Here is a 13,759-nt window from a genome sequence, read left to right on the forward strand (position 1 = left end):
CTTAGGTATAAAACTCACATCAAATACAATCATCCTAGAGTACAGAGAGGTGTGAAAGATCCCCTTGAAGGCAAATTAACTGAAACCCTACTGGAGAAAAGATGCTCTACTTCCTCAAAATAGACCACAGCAATGTTCAGTAAGTAGGGCGTGCACTGCGTGGAGACCGTTTCTCCTGAGAGACCAGTGGCAGGGCTCTCAAAAAGTACACTTTTTCATTCCTTCATCTGAGGTGACAACGCGACCAAATTCGATTCATCCCTTATGCCTCTTTTAATCAATAGTATCATATTGTCATCGCAGTAATGATACCTGATAAGATAGACATAAGATACTGAGATAAACATAAATTAGTACACTCAATATTATGTTTGAGCATGAGAACGTTAGGCAGTCAGACATAAAAGTGTCTGTTTCAACAGGTGTGTGTGTGTTTGTATGCACGTGTGTCCATTCCGATCTGTGTACATGTGGTCTTCATAAATGGAGGAAAATACTCTCAAGTGCAGAGTATTTAATCTATCGCAGTTCAGTAGAACCTTTAGCCCTCAATCCTTGTTATTGCATAAAAGATTCATCTGACAGTTGATTTTTGTTGCTTGTGTCATCACCCAAACAGATATATTGATTTATGTCAAGAAAATGGATTGTGATGAATAGGGTGCACTCTGTTTGGTTTAATAAGCAAGCCCTTTAACTTATCAATCTGTCTCCTAGGCTGAGATGCCAGTTCTTTGATGAACCAGCAGGCATGGCAACACAGGGGGAAGGCCTTCTATGTGAGTTTGGCCATGAGAGGGCACACGTCTCAAACAAATGGCTCTGCCCAATGTGGAGAGGTAACAGGAAGAAATCCCCACTCCCTCACTGACACCATCACAACAGCATTACATCATGGAGAGAGGGGGCCTGGCTCATCTTGCAGTACCTTTATCAAAGAGCAGAACAGTGGTGGGTGGGGAGCAAATCCCCAGGGGAAATACAGAGAAAAGGATCCCTTTAGAAGATGAAAGGGTGAAAAGATACAGGCCTGAATGATGTGTTTGTCAGAAGAGATACAAAAAACTGCTTTGAGAGAAGAGCAAACACAGTATTAGCTTTTTTATTAGGCTGGTACCTCCCCAGGAATGTCACGCCCTTGGGCGAGGCCAACATAACCCAGAGTTTACCAGGCTTGCCTCTGTAAGGAAGACAGAGCTTGTGGGAGCCAGATATAAATGCCTACAATTCCCAGAATTCTACTCTGCACACAAAGTACACATACCATTCTATTTTCACAACATGCCAGGGTTGATAATATTCCGTTGTTCAAATACAGGACAAACAGCGAGCATGTGAATGCTAGGGGGAGGCACTATGTATAAATTCACTATATGTACTATTGGTTTTTCAGTCATCTGCTTTGTTTTTCAAAGTGTGTCATAGTAATGTATTACTACAAACCATTTATGATTGTTGGTTGTTATCCAGGATTGTTGACAACCCTTCTGCTCACACACTACAATATTCCATGCAGGGCTCAGCATTAACATATATGCACATAATATACACTGTACACACACTACAAGCAGTGTTGTACACTGACACACATACATAACTACAAGCAGTGCTCTACACCCACAGTACGCATACCACATGCAAAGCTATACATTCCCTCTGCGCACACCACAATTCTCATACTGATGACACACACCACATGGCATACTAACTGGACATATCAGTGTTCCACAGTCTCTGAACACATACCACACAAACATGGCAAGGCATGTTTGAATATGAACAGCACAGGCCTCATTTTCTTCTCTTGTATGAGTGATGGCTAGTTCTTTAGCACAGCTCTGGAGCAGGGTCTCGGAGGTCTAACCATTTTTCCTCCACAGAGAATCAGAGGCAGCATGTGGGTCACCATGGTGATGGGGTCATGCACTGGCCATTAAAGTGCCAGCAGCCCCTGAAATATATCCAGGTGCAGCAAGAGGAGACCAGATAACCTTGGCCATTTATAGGCGAGAACGACTCTGACATTTACAACAAAATCAAAGCCGCACATGACCGCAGACAACACCTATTCTTGCCCACCAGTTCTATCGATGACAAACAGCTGTTTCTCCTGGCCTCTGCCTGGGAAATATACTGGGTAGGCCTACACCACTGCAAGGCATAACCTCAGAGGAACTAGTGATAATGTTCCTTCAGCCATTTCCTAAGCCTTTTCTGTGGTATCAGGAGGCCTTGTATGAGGCTAACTTCTTAAGACTACGTCTGACTCATCAACCACCAGAGGAAAACCAAGAGTCAATACTGTACTTTCATTTTTTAAAACATAATTGTGAAGCAGATTTGTATTATTTCCCAAATAGCTAGCTAGTAAATATATTTGCTTCCTTTCAAATTTCCTCATAACTTACACGTTTGTGAGATGTTGGACAATGCAAGTTTCAGAACAATACAGAGTCAGTCCTTGTAGCAAAATGCTGCATTTTGCCTGTTCTTGGGTAAGTAATACTCTGCTCAGGTAGGATCCAGCACGACTGAGGGCCCAGTATTCATGTTTTTTAAAAGACAAGGGAAAAAAATACTGGGCCTTCCTGATTTCCTGTTAAAGTTTACAAATCGATAAGAAGCCCTGTTGACCTGTAGGATTGTTAACCTGCTTAGGGATACAGAACAAGTGACTTTATATCTTACAATTTTGGTTTTCTTTAAAATGGTAAGATGTAAAACACTGGCAAAAGACCATTAAAACCATTTTGTAAAATGATATTTTTTTGTCCAATAATCCAATGAAAATGATTTGAAATCAAACAAAACATGTAACTTATCGTCAGGGTCAAACATCACCTGGAGACCCCTGAGAATAAACGCCGTTGGCTTAGCAGGCTTCAGACAAATCGGACACTAAACCTGATTATGAAATGCTAGACTGTGAAAGCTATGCTGCGGTACTTCAACTGAACTTCATATTCAGACTGTTGTGAAAGCTATATTATAGAATGCGATAATGGAAGACTTTGGTAGTAGATTGAAACTGATATTTAAAATTAGACTGGGGCCCTGACGGTACACCCTAATAGAACACAAATATGATATAATAATAGATTCATAATATATTACACTGTACAGCAATTATTTCAACTTCAAGAGATATGTTTGAATATAAACAAAGGAATTCCATTGAGCAAAAATATATTGGCATGTGTTAAAAAAAAACATTTTAGTGTACATCAAGTGTACTAGTCTTATTATAGTATTACAATGAATTACAGTATATTTTTAATATATGACAATATATTTTTCTTGCATAAGGGAGGGAACTGAGACACAGATGATGACTGTGATACATTCTCTCCTTATGGAAATTAAATACACAGAAAATATATTGGAATAATATGGCAAGATATTGCAACAATATATAGGCAAATATACAAATTATTTCCATAGCAATATTTTATTTTTTAAACACAGTGCTGTGAAACATACATTATTTATCATGACATTTTCAGAAAACTCTACATATACTGCAATATATCCCATTTCTGTTAGGGTCCTGTGAGAAAATAAACACTCAGGGCTATTTTTGCATGACTCCAGGCTCATTTGCATGTTCAGACACAACCTGGCTTCTTTAACTAAAGGAACCTCTGAGGCATTGAGGTGACGGGCGCCCATAACAACATGTCAGCCAATACAGTAGTTCCAGCCCCGCCCCACAGCACAAGCACACACCCTCCTGGCTTCAGTGCCTGTCAGCAGGACTGACAGGCAAGGTGTGGTTGGGATTCAAACCAGACAGACCAGATTGGCAGAGTTTAGCACATTCCTTCGGCCATGACTGCATATCCCGACTTGCTGTTATGCTGAATAATCCAAACTAACTTCTAAGCAATAATTCCTAGTCGGTTCTTCATTTAAAGGCATGGCAGATTTGACAAAGTGCAGGCTGTTTGAATGTGCTGTGAATGTTTGAATGATTGAATGTACTATGAGTTAATGCTAGAAGTTATCTTGATTCAATTGTAGCTACATCATCATTGTACATCCACTTTAAAATATAAATTATTTGAGCTATCCACATTAAGATATACATTATTTGAAATAACTGTCTTTACTGAGCACATTTCCTAAAGGCAATGTAAATATGTAAATGCTGGGGCTTTTATTATTATTGTCATTATTAGTAGTAGTAGCAGTAGTAGTAGTAGTAGTAGTAGTAGTAGTAGTAGTAGTAGTAGTAGTACCACATAATATTATGTCTCATATGAAGTGCATTTCAGAATAATATCAAGAGCAAGGTCAAGGGCACAGAATAACACATAAGTGATTGGACACCAAACTGAAAATAGTGCTAACATGCAATCACACTCGTAATTGTTTCAGCATACATGTAGTGCCAACGAGAAAAAGGCAATATATCATACAGTATATTTGTCTATAAATGTCTACAGCAGTCATTTGTACTATGTGTCTATGCAATGCAAATAGAGCCATGAATCCATCCTTTTCTTTCCAATAATTGAAACCTGAAGTTCTGGCCTGCAGAGATAAGTGTGGCTCGTGAGAGGAAGGCCTTTCTGAACAGTGATAGATGAGAGTAAAAAAAGAGATCCTGCAAATGTGTTTATCTTCCCCGCTGCTTCCTCCCGTGAGCTCTGTGTCAGTGGGAAGGGCGTGTCTCTGTATTTGTTTACAAGCCCTGAACAGGTGGAGCAGGGAAACCACACGGCCATTGACTTATTTCAATAGACCTATTTACAGGCGGAGTTGCCAAGAACAAGTGCATAGCAACCAACCACCTGGGTATCGCGGAAAAAGGAAAGCTACAGTGCCAGGCTTGAGGTCTTAGCTGCTGTGCTGCTTACCCTACAGGTTTCAGTAAATGTATGCAATGGAAAGTCTCAAGGAGAAGAAATGTACACCCATAGCTCGCCTGTGCCGACAAAGCACAAAGCCGCCATTTTAAAACAGCAGTGACAAAGTGACTGCGGCACAGAGAACCCTAAACAGCAGACAATAGGCACATTCACGGCAGAGGTTTGGCGAAGGCAGCTCTATCACTGCTTCCTTGGTGGCCTGTTTGCACACCGCACCGCCGAGCTTGCGGAGAGATAAAAGGCCATCTGGGTTTGCATGAGCAATGCGATCTCACCACGCCGAGTTTCGGAGAGGCACTATCACAGGAAGTAGATCTCCGGGCTGCGATACCTCTTCCACGCCGTCGTCCTCCCACAGTAATTACTCAATCAGATTGGACCGATGTAGGACCACCGGACTCCGAACTAACCGCTCACTCCTCCAAAGCCAGCAGGAGGCGAGATACTGATCTCTAATCCCAACAGTTCTTTCATATTCAACACAACAGACAGAACCAAAAGACATTCTCAACATGAAAACAAATAAGTAGATTCAAGCAGTTGAACTATCTGAAAACAAACTAAGCAGATTCAAACATAACTTAAGAAGTTTGTTCTCTCTCTGATGTTTTCAGATATCAATAGGTCCCTCTCTAGGTTTTTTGGGATTCCCAGAAGAAGTTCATTTCCTGTTTTAGACTTGAGGTGCCCACACCGCTGTTTGCCATGTGACTCCAAAATGCTCCTCAGAGCTGCAAATTATAGCCAGATAAAGAGCTTCTTTGGGTCACATTCCTAGTGGCCTTGCAGTGGACTTCCCTGTAATCGCATTACTCCGTCCAAAACAAAGTCATTCTGGAAGCAGGGTCACTGCAGACAGCTGAACTCAACTGAACAGAACTTAGTGCTGTAAATAGCCTTATTCATATCCAGAGGTGGAAAATCCAGGTTCAGAAAGTGAAGGTCCTCGTCGGTATTTTGTTCCGGTCACCTGGATTTGCTAATTAGCACAATTCTTCAGCCAGGAGGTAGAACTAATTAGTGAAATTAAGCTGGTTGAGTTCATGGGTAGAAAAAGACAGGGCAGGAAGAAAGGCAGGACTTTTACTTGCTGACCCTTGGACATTTCTACCTCTGTACTTATTAGTTATCTACTGTGATTTACTTACTGTATAAAGAGGTTGCACAGTGATGGCCAATGTGTTTCAGGATTTCTTAATTATTCAATTAGCCACCAATCATTTATTCAATCTGATGGTTTTTGTGAAAGTCATGATCAACATCTATAGACTGCACATTCCTTTGGTGCAAATGTCTAGTAAAAAACATGGTGTCTTCTCTAACTCTGTTGACTAAGACAAAAACGTTCTCTCCCTGTCTTAGATTACAGCACATATTTCCACTGCACACAACCAATTTTCATACAATAAAACAGGTCTCTGAAATGCAGTGGATTAAAAGACTAAAATGACTAAACTGGAATCGGCTGGGAGAATATTTCGCAGGGCAGTGAGTTCACAGGGAGGGGGGGAAGACCAGTCCACCTTGTTTTCACCCAAAATGACCGAATGTAGCATGTAAATAACTTGCAACATAACATGTACAGTGCACAGGGCCGCATAAATCCAGGAAAGCCTCCTTGTAATCAATTCTGTCACCACTAGCGGTTTGTTTGCCTCTGTTGAGTGGAGCTAGCTATCCTGGGGGCTTTCAGAGTGAATTCCACATGCCAGCAATTTTTGACAGCATGTGGAGACTGAAATCAAGGTCCTTAGGTGGTAGAAGTCCCAAAATAACGGTACAACTTCAACAGCAGTTTATTTATTTACACAGTACTTCTCCAAACAAATGTATCCAAAAGCCACGAAAAAATAAAAGAGTAAAGGAAATGTATGCATGCCCCTGTAATGCATAATTTATGTGAATTAGATTATAGCCGAAATCACATAGATAATTATTTTCTCTGTTCATGCTCAATCCTTTCTAAAATATCTTCTTGGGGTTCTGTAAAAATAAGATAAGAAATAAAATCTTTAAAGGAAATACAATATACACTGAGTATTGAATGACGGAAGATGATTTCAATACACAGGGTACATAATTTATGGTACTTAAACAAAGCCCTCAGCTGTGCAAACTGTATCATATGCAAACAGGTACACGTTATGCGCATGTAAATATTATGAGCCCTCCTTCATCTGTGCTATGAAAGGCTTAGGACAGTGATCTCAGACGCAAATCCTGGAGGACCGCAGTGTCTGCTGGTTTTTGATGTTTCAGCACTTGATTGCTTGGCTAAAGCATCAACACATCTTGTTTCCCAGGCTCAAACTTGCTGCTGAACCTACAGACACTGTGGCCCTCCAGGACTGGAATTTCAGATCCCTGCCTTTGAAAACGTTCCCCTCGTCCCTTGCCCCCCCCCCCCCCCCCCATCCCCCCCTGAAATCCCCACCACACCAGTCACCGTTCTGTTCCGTGCAACGATAGCTCAGCTCCTGCTTGGCAATGATTGTCTCACAGAGATGCTGTTTACAAAAATCTAACAGCTAATAACTCATGCAAAACTGCCCCCGACCCCATATCTTCCCTGGGTTGAGTGACACTGTGGGTCACCTGAGGAGGGTTTATCCCACGCGTGGGGCTGGGGTTCCGGCAGGGCCGGCAGCTGTCACTCAAACACAGATCAGCATAGCACCTCGATCCTGCTCCAGTCACCCTGCTTTGTTTCTCAGCCCCAGGGATCATTCTCTCAATGCAAACACCAGCAAATTAGTATTTACATGCTGCAGTAGATAAACTTCAGTACGGGCGACCATTTTGTTCTTAACCAGAGCTCGGACTCATGCGCACAATGAAGTTTGTTACACTCTGCCCCCTCCGCAGGACTGCAGGAAACCGGAGCTGTTAAATCTAGTCTCAGGTGTCCAGGTTTCCATGACGCCCCCGTAACCGATAAGGTCTGAGCAGGGATCAAACCTGCAGTCTTTGCGAACATCACGGAACTATTCAATTGACAGGATTAGTTTTTTTTAAAACCTGGACACCACAGGGGACTAAGCAAGCCTCCCCTAGGGTGGGCAAAGATGGCCATATCTGTTTCTGCATTTCAACGCAACTCCTACTCTTATATATTTAATTAACCCAGCCATTTCTGTGATCTCACAATTCAGATAAATTCCTTCCTAAGGTCATGAATGGCAAGAACATCCCCACATGAAATTTAACTGCGATATAGTGTATTTGTGAATTTGTATTCATGTGTACTTCTAATTAGCAGTTAGCATTTGGATTGTTATAGACTTATTTTTAAGGTCAGTCTGCAAAACAACACAGACACAAAAACAGATATGAGGTAGTATTATTTCTTCATCCATATCTTACATCAATAATCCCATTGGCAAAAGTGCAAACTGGATGTTATGTACTTTCTACTAAGAACATTAAGTACCGATTGACCCAAAACAATTGACAACAATACTATTGTTCCTCTTCTCAAATTTTCCAAACATTTAACTTCATATGGCATACTTTACCAGCTGGCCATGGTAAATGTTGTTATTCATCCACATTTTCATTTAAGTATACTATTCAATTCAAAAATGATTCTGGTGTTATGTAAAACCAAAAAAAGGAAACTTTATGTTTGCAAAAAGTGACCAGTGACATTGTTATGTGATGTCATATGTCACATTTCTGCTTGGTTCCATTACCTATCAAATGAATCCCTCTTTATGCTACACAACAGGCTCTCTGCTGGCCGTACCACGGTGAGCATAGGCAGCGTGTTTATTGAGAAACGCGCGGAACCCTCTCCGAACACAGCCTGCCACTGTGGGCCGAGCCGGGGCGGCGGTATTTGATTAAGCCGCCCCGTCCCTCTGCGTGCCAGAGTCCGGTCACACGGTGCGACACCTTCCCCCCGCGCAGTCATGCGGTGCGGCTCGCCAGAGGCCGGAGCGGGCCCTGAGAGCGCTAGGTGTGTAATGCCGGGGCTGACCTTCTTTTCCACGGAGGGCCGCTCCGGGGAACAAAGCCGCGTTCTCAGGGAGCTGTAATCCCTCCCGATACGCCTCACAAAAGGCCAGGCATTACACCGAGTCTGGTGCACCACCTTTAACCGATTCAGTTCCTTTTTAAACCAGGGCTATTCAACTAGAAACCTGGAGGCCAAATAAGGCCAGTCGCAGACTTACATTTCACCCTTTGATTATTGAAAAGGGGGGGAAAAGCATTGTCCAGATGCATCAAAAATGGTGAGCAGTACTGCATCTGCATAGTGTTGGCATACCTCCCACAAGACACAGAATAATCAGAAGTAGTTATGCATATTTTAAGAAGGCATATACTTTGTTTGTGCATACAATATACAGTATTCATAATACCCTTGTAAATTGTATGTGGAAAATGTTTGGCCTGTATCCAACAGTTTGAAAAGAATATGGCCCATGGGAAGAGGTACAGTGCTACTGCAGTTGAAGTACCCTGCTGTAAACCGTCCCTATAGCATCGCAACATGTCATTTAAATGTGCTCTGCACAATCATTTAAGAAACAAATGCTGGTCAATTCAACAATTTATCTACACCAGATACATGGAAGCGCAAAGCTTAAACCATAGATGTCTTAGGTCAATTAGAATGGTTCAGAAACAAGGTACACAAATGGACATGGTTTAAACCAGAGGCATTAGACCAATCACTCCCCTAGGGTTCAGTGAGTTCCTTTGGCTCCTCCTCACTGATTGTCCTAGCATCTTTCACTCCAATCGACCATATCAGCGGAAATCTGATACTACAATCATACTACTTTTGCGTAGTCAGAAGACAGCCAACTGACTGATAAGAATCCATAGAGAACATATGGCTAAGTTTCATCTAGCCTTGGAGCCGGCCCCAAATGAGGCGCTATCATTAGCCGCCATGATGCCGACGATAGAGCCGGGATGTAGGAAGGCAGGCCTCAAAGTCATGCGTGTGGCCTCCAGTACAGCGACAAAGATTGCCTAACTAAACGTTTCCTGAGATCCACTTCTTCAAAGGGCCTTTCTGCTTCGAGAGCTGGAGGGTTCGCACGAGCCAAGATCATTTTCCGCACGGATGCAGGACCTAAAGAGGCTAACCCGTGACATCAGTGCCCCACGAGAACGGCTTCGAAAAGACAATGTACGAAGGACCCGAAACAAATGTCCCGTCATGTACAATGACAGACTAGAACTGAGATTTATGGTGTTTAAAAGATTTCATATGCTCACAGGTTCAAGCAGTTTAATCATGGTTCTAATATTGTGAAAGCTCTTATCACATGGGGAAGATTGGAGTTACTGTTTATTCAACCTTGCTTTCTTGTCCTTGTGCTGAGATGTTAAAGCAGGGGCTGTTATTTAAGATACCATAACAGGAGTTGACTGTGGACAATCTGGCTAATGGCTGTTCTATTGGTTATTTTCTGTATGGTGTGGAAGTCTGTAAGCTTGGCTCAATACTTGTGGTGCAGTCATTACCTGGACAGGCAGGTACAGCATCTTGCCATCTTGCTAGGCAGGTATATCATCTTGCCATTCACCTTTCTGTGGCGTAATCAGCCTGGCTCTGATTTGCTGCTGGCAGACAATGTTGTGCATTAACCTCTACTGGCACATGGTGTACATCTAATGGGAATCTGGTCAAAAGATAATATAACATGAAATAAAGGTTGGGTTCATCCAACAGATATCACCAAGGCAATCTAATACAAGTGCTGAATTCATCACAGAAACCTGAGCTGTGCTATCCAAATCCTATGCAAATGATAGGTTCGGTTTCTCTGCGTATTAGCTTTCAACTACAGGAGCAGATGTCTGTGTGCTCCAAGGGATTTTTCTTGGGCAAGCAAACGTTAGTTAATCCGGTGAATCACTTCTTCCTCACTCGGATCACGCCTGAGCATAGTGCGATATATCACCAAGGCTTAGTATCCCACACCAGCATGCCATGCCTCTCAGAGCGCGTTTACGTCACGGTCCGCCTGAACACGCGGCAGACCGGCGGAAAGACTGTTTACGCTGAGAACTCTTCCGCAGCTCAGGGAATTGAATCACCTATCCGTCCTCATGACAACCAGCTCGAGAAACAGGAACGTGGTGTGAAACCAATCACATACACGATGCACACACATGCATGTGCACACAAGCAATCGCACAAGGACGATTTGATCTCACTTGACCGAAGTTTTTCTTAAACCATCTGAATAGCATTTTTACGGATGGCTTTAGAGATTAAAATGTCTCTGATGTCTCTTCAACTCAAGTCAGAGACTGACAACTGCTGTCAACTGACATCCAATACTAAATGTTATTTCGAGTGTGTACTCTAATTTGTTCGGCTTCCTGGTTTGGTGATTCTTCTCGCCGGAGCCTGACTGCTTCTAGGCAGCTCCTTCAGTTTATGTTCAACACTGAAATGCTCACACCGTAGTTTGACAATTACAACGGGATGAATATGCACCTGTGACAGTTATTTTGTCCCACGATGTATCCCCATTGTCAGAACTTAAAGGTATACAATGTGAAAGATTTTACTCCTTTTTTAACTTTTATACTTCTTAAGCAGGTTTTATTTTAAAAAAAATCACATTTGGCCTGGTACCTTACGGAAATTGGTATTGGGACCATTACGTACTGAGACCATTATTTATTTTTTATAAACAGGCTGCCTGAAAAAAAAAACCCGCCTAGGCTACTGTAAGTTGTCACTGTATTTCCCTCTGAGGGCAAGTATTGCCTCGGGATCCCCAGAAAAGCCTATACGGTCTGAAAAAGCTGTAGGTTAGTTTTTAGACAAACTTACAACTACAAAATACGTGAATAATCACATATATGTATAATCATATGTGTGTCAGGACAAAAATATCTGTTTACATTGTACAGTTTTAATAAAACTGAATGCACTGGGAGAAGAACATAATTCTACATGGCAGTTGCAGAGTACAAAGTTACCTTGAAGTAGGGTGACGCATCAGCAGCTAAAAGTCATGGAGAGAGGGATAGCCTATCGCACGTCCAGGATGACGAATGTGAAATAAGGAAATATATGTAAAATTGCATTGTATGTAAAATTAAAATTAAAAAATTTAACAAATAAATAAAATGAATCAGAAACTTAAATCACATTAATAATTCGAATACTGAAAGTTTGCCTTTTCGCCAACTAATTCTGCACAAGAAGCCACAAATGTGGAGCCTACTTTTCTCCGTTTCGTTCGCACTAATATGCACTGGTTGTCATTTAGCATAAACACAAACAAATCAAAACAAAACACAACGACGACTACAAACGAAAACATTTCGAACAAAAAAGAAATTATTCTTACTCTTGAATGAAGTTTCCATGAGGACTTTGATGTAGCGACCGATTAGACCGAAGGGGTTAAAATATTCCAGGGGTTAAAAAATGTCAAATTAGAAACGATATCCTTGAATCAGCCACAAAAGTACTTTGCCTGCTGTGTCACCCTCAGTATAAAACTGTAGCCCAAGTCCAATATAATGTATTAATCTCGAATTTAGAGGGAAAAAACTGCTTGTTTTCTTTGGATGTTATACGAGCTTCCTTTCTTCCAATGGGAGTCGGTAACCTGGTATTCACTGAAAGAAAGGTGAGCTCCGAAACTACCGCTTCGCTCCTCCCTCCTCTTTCAACTGCTTGGTGTGAAGGACTCTCCGTTGAGCGCGGTCGAAACATGTCATAATGGCTTCACCCACATTGCCAGAAAGCTGCATATTCCCACTGTTGGTAACATCGTCCTTCTCGCAGTGAATTACCCATCTCCATTCTCACCAAGTAAACATTACGCGCGTTTCCTGTGTCATCGTGAGTAACTGTACATGAAACTTAGGAGGTCTATAAGTCTATAAGTGCTAAAGCGTAGCATACACACTATGCGACTTTTCGTTGTTGGACATTAAAGTTTGCTGGGAAACGTTATTTAACCATCGTTAAATCTTTCCGGGAATTTATTTTTTAGTTCATATCCAGAAGTTTGAAAAGACTTGTAATTTGTCTTCTGCACTCAGAACTATTCAGACTTGTAGCTGAGGTTGCCAAAGTTTCAATTGTTTGCTTGGTACAGTGCATCCAAATAAACGTGCACAATATTTACTTATTTTAAAGATGTATTTATCATGCAGCACAGTATTACAAAACAGGTTGCCAAAGTTTCAATTGTTTGCTTGGTGCAGTACAGCCAAATAAACATGCACAATATTTACTTGCTTAAAGGATGTATTTATAATGCAACACAGTATTACAAAACATTTGTTTTAGAATGACACAACATGAAATCTCATCCTCTTCTTGGAGTTTTTGAAAGGCTAGCTGATTATTTATTTTATTTTATTGTTTTTTTAACAGAAAACTAAATCCATCTCAAGTTACAACAGATAATATTTCTGGGACTGTTTGAATCTCTCCTGACGAGACATTGCAGCCATTTCTCGCAACACAAATTACAGACAATTCTATAGCTACTCTGTGCAAAGCATCACCACTGTACTCTAGTAAAGTACAGGTGTGGGTAATGGGGTGGTAATGCATTTTCATGAATTTAAAACAGAACAATAATATATTATTTTTTAATACAAGCTACATGCGGTGTTCATAAGTACCTGCATTTTAGCTATAAGTACTACAGAAACATTCACAGAAAACATATGCTGTGTAAAACAGACTGGCACATCGTGGTGTGCTGGTATGTTATTGTAATGTCCCTGATGATCTGGATGATGATGCAGCAAACACTAGTATGTGTATAAACACGGGTATTATTTGGCTTACGCATTTCATCAATGTGTATGTCATGCTTGTAAAAGGCTTATTCAGTTACAATGCATGGCAGCGGTTCTGCAATGCCCTCTCAAAAAGATGCCTTTCA

At 41.4% G+C, this 13,759-nt stretch overlaps 1 protein-coding gene across 4 annotated transcripts in view; it reads right to left on the minus strand.

Moving 5' to 3' along the window:
* The window catches only part of fam160a1a (family with sequence similarity 160 member A1a), a 33,132-nt gene extending 20,483 nt beyond the window's left edge, over positions 1 to 12,649 (minus strand). For 2 of the 4 annotated variants that reach the window (XM_035418847.1, XM_035418846.1), the window contains exon 1: positions 12,200 to 12,649. The gene's annotated coding sequence lies outside the window, so the exon portion shown is untranslated. Of the gene's footprint in view, positions 1 to 10,352; positions 10,449 to 11,825; positions 11,848 to 12,199 lie in introns of those variants that run through there. The other 2 variants (XM_035418848.1, XM_035418849.1) reach the window with 2 other exon arrangements.
* Between the last annotated feature and the right edge of the window lie 1,110 nt (positions 12,650 to 13,759).

The sequence above is a fragment of the Anguilla anguilla genome, chromosome 5, assembly GCF_013347855.1.
Source record: "Anguilla anguilla isolate fAngAng1 chromosome 5, fAngAng1.pri, whole genome shotgun sequence".
NCBI classification, from domain to species: Eukaryota; Metazoa; Chordata; class Actinopteri; order Anguilliformes; family Anguillidae; genus Anguilla; species Anguilla anguilla.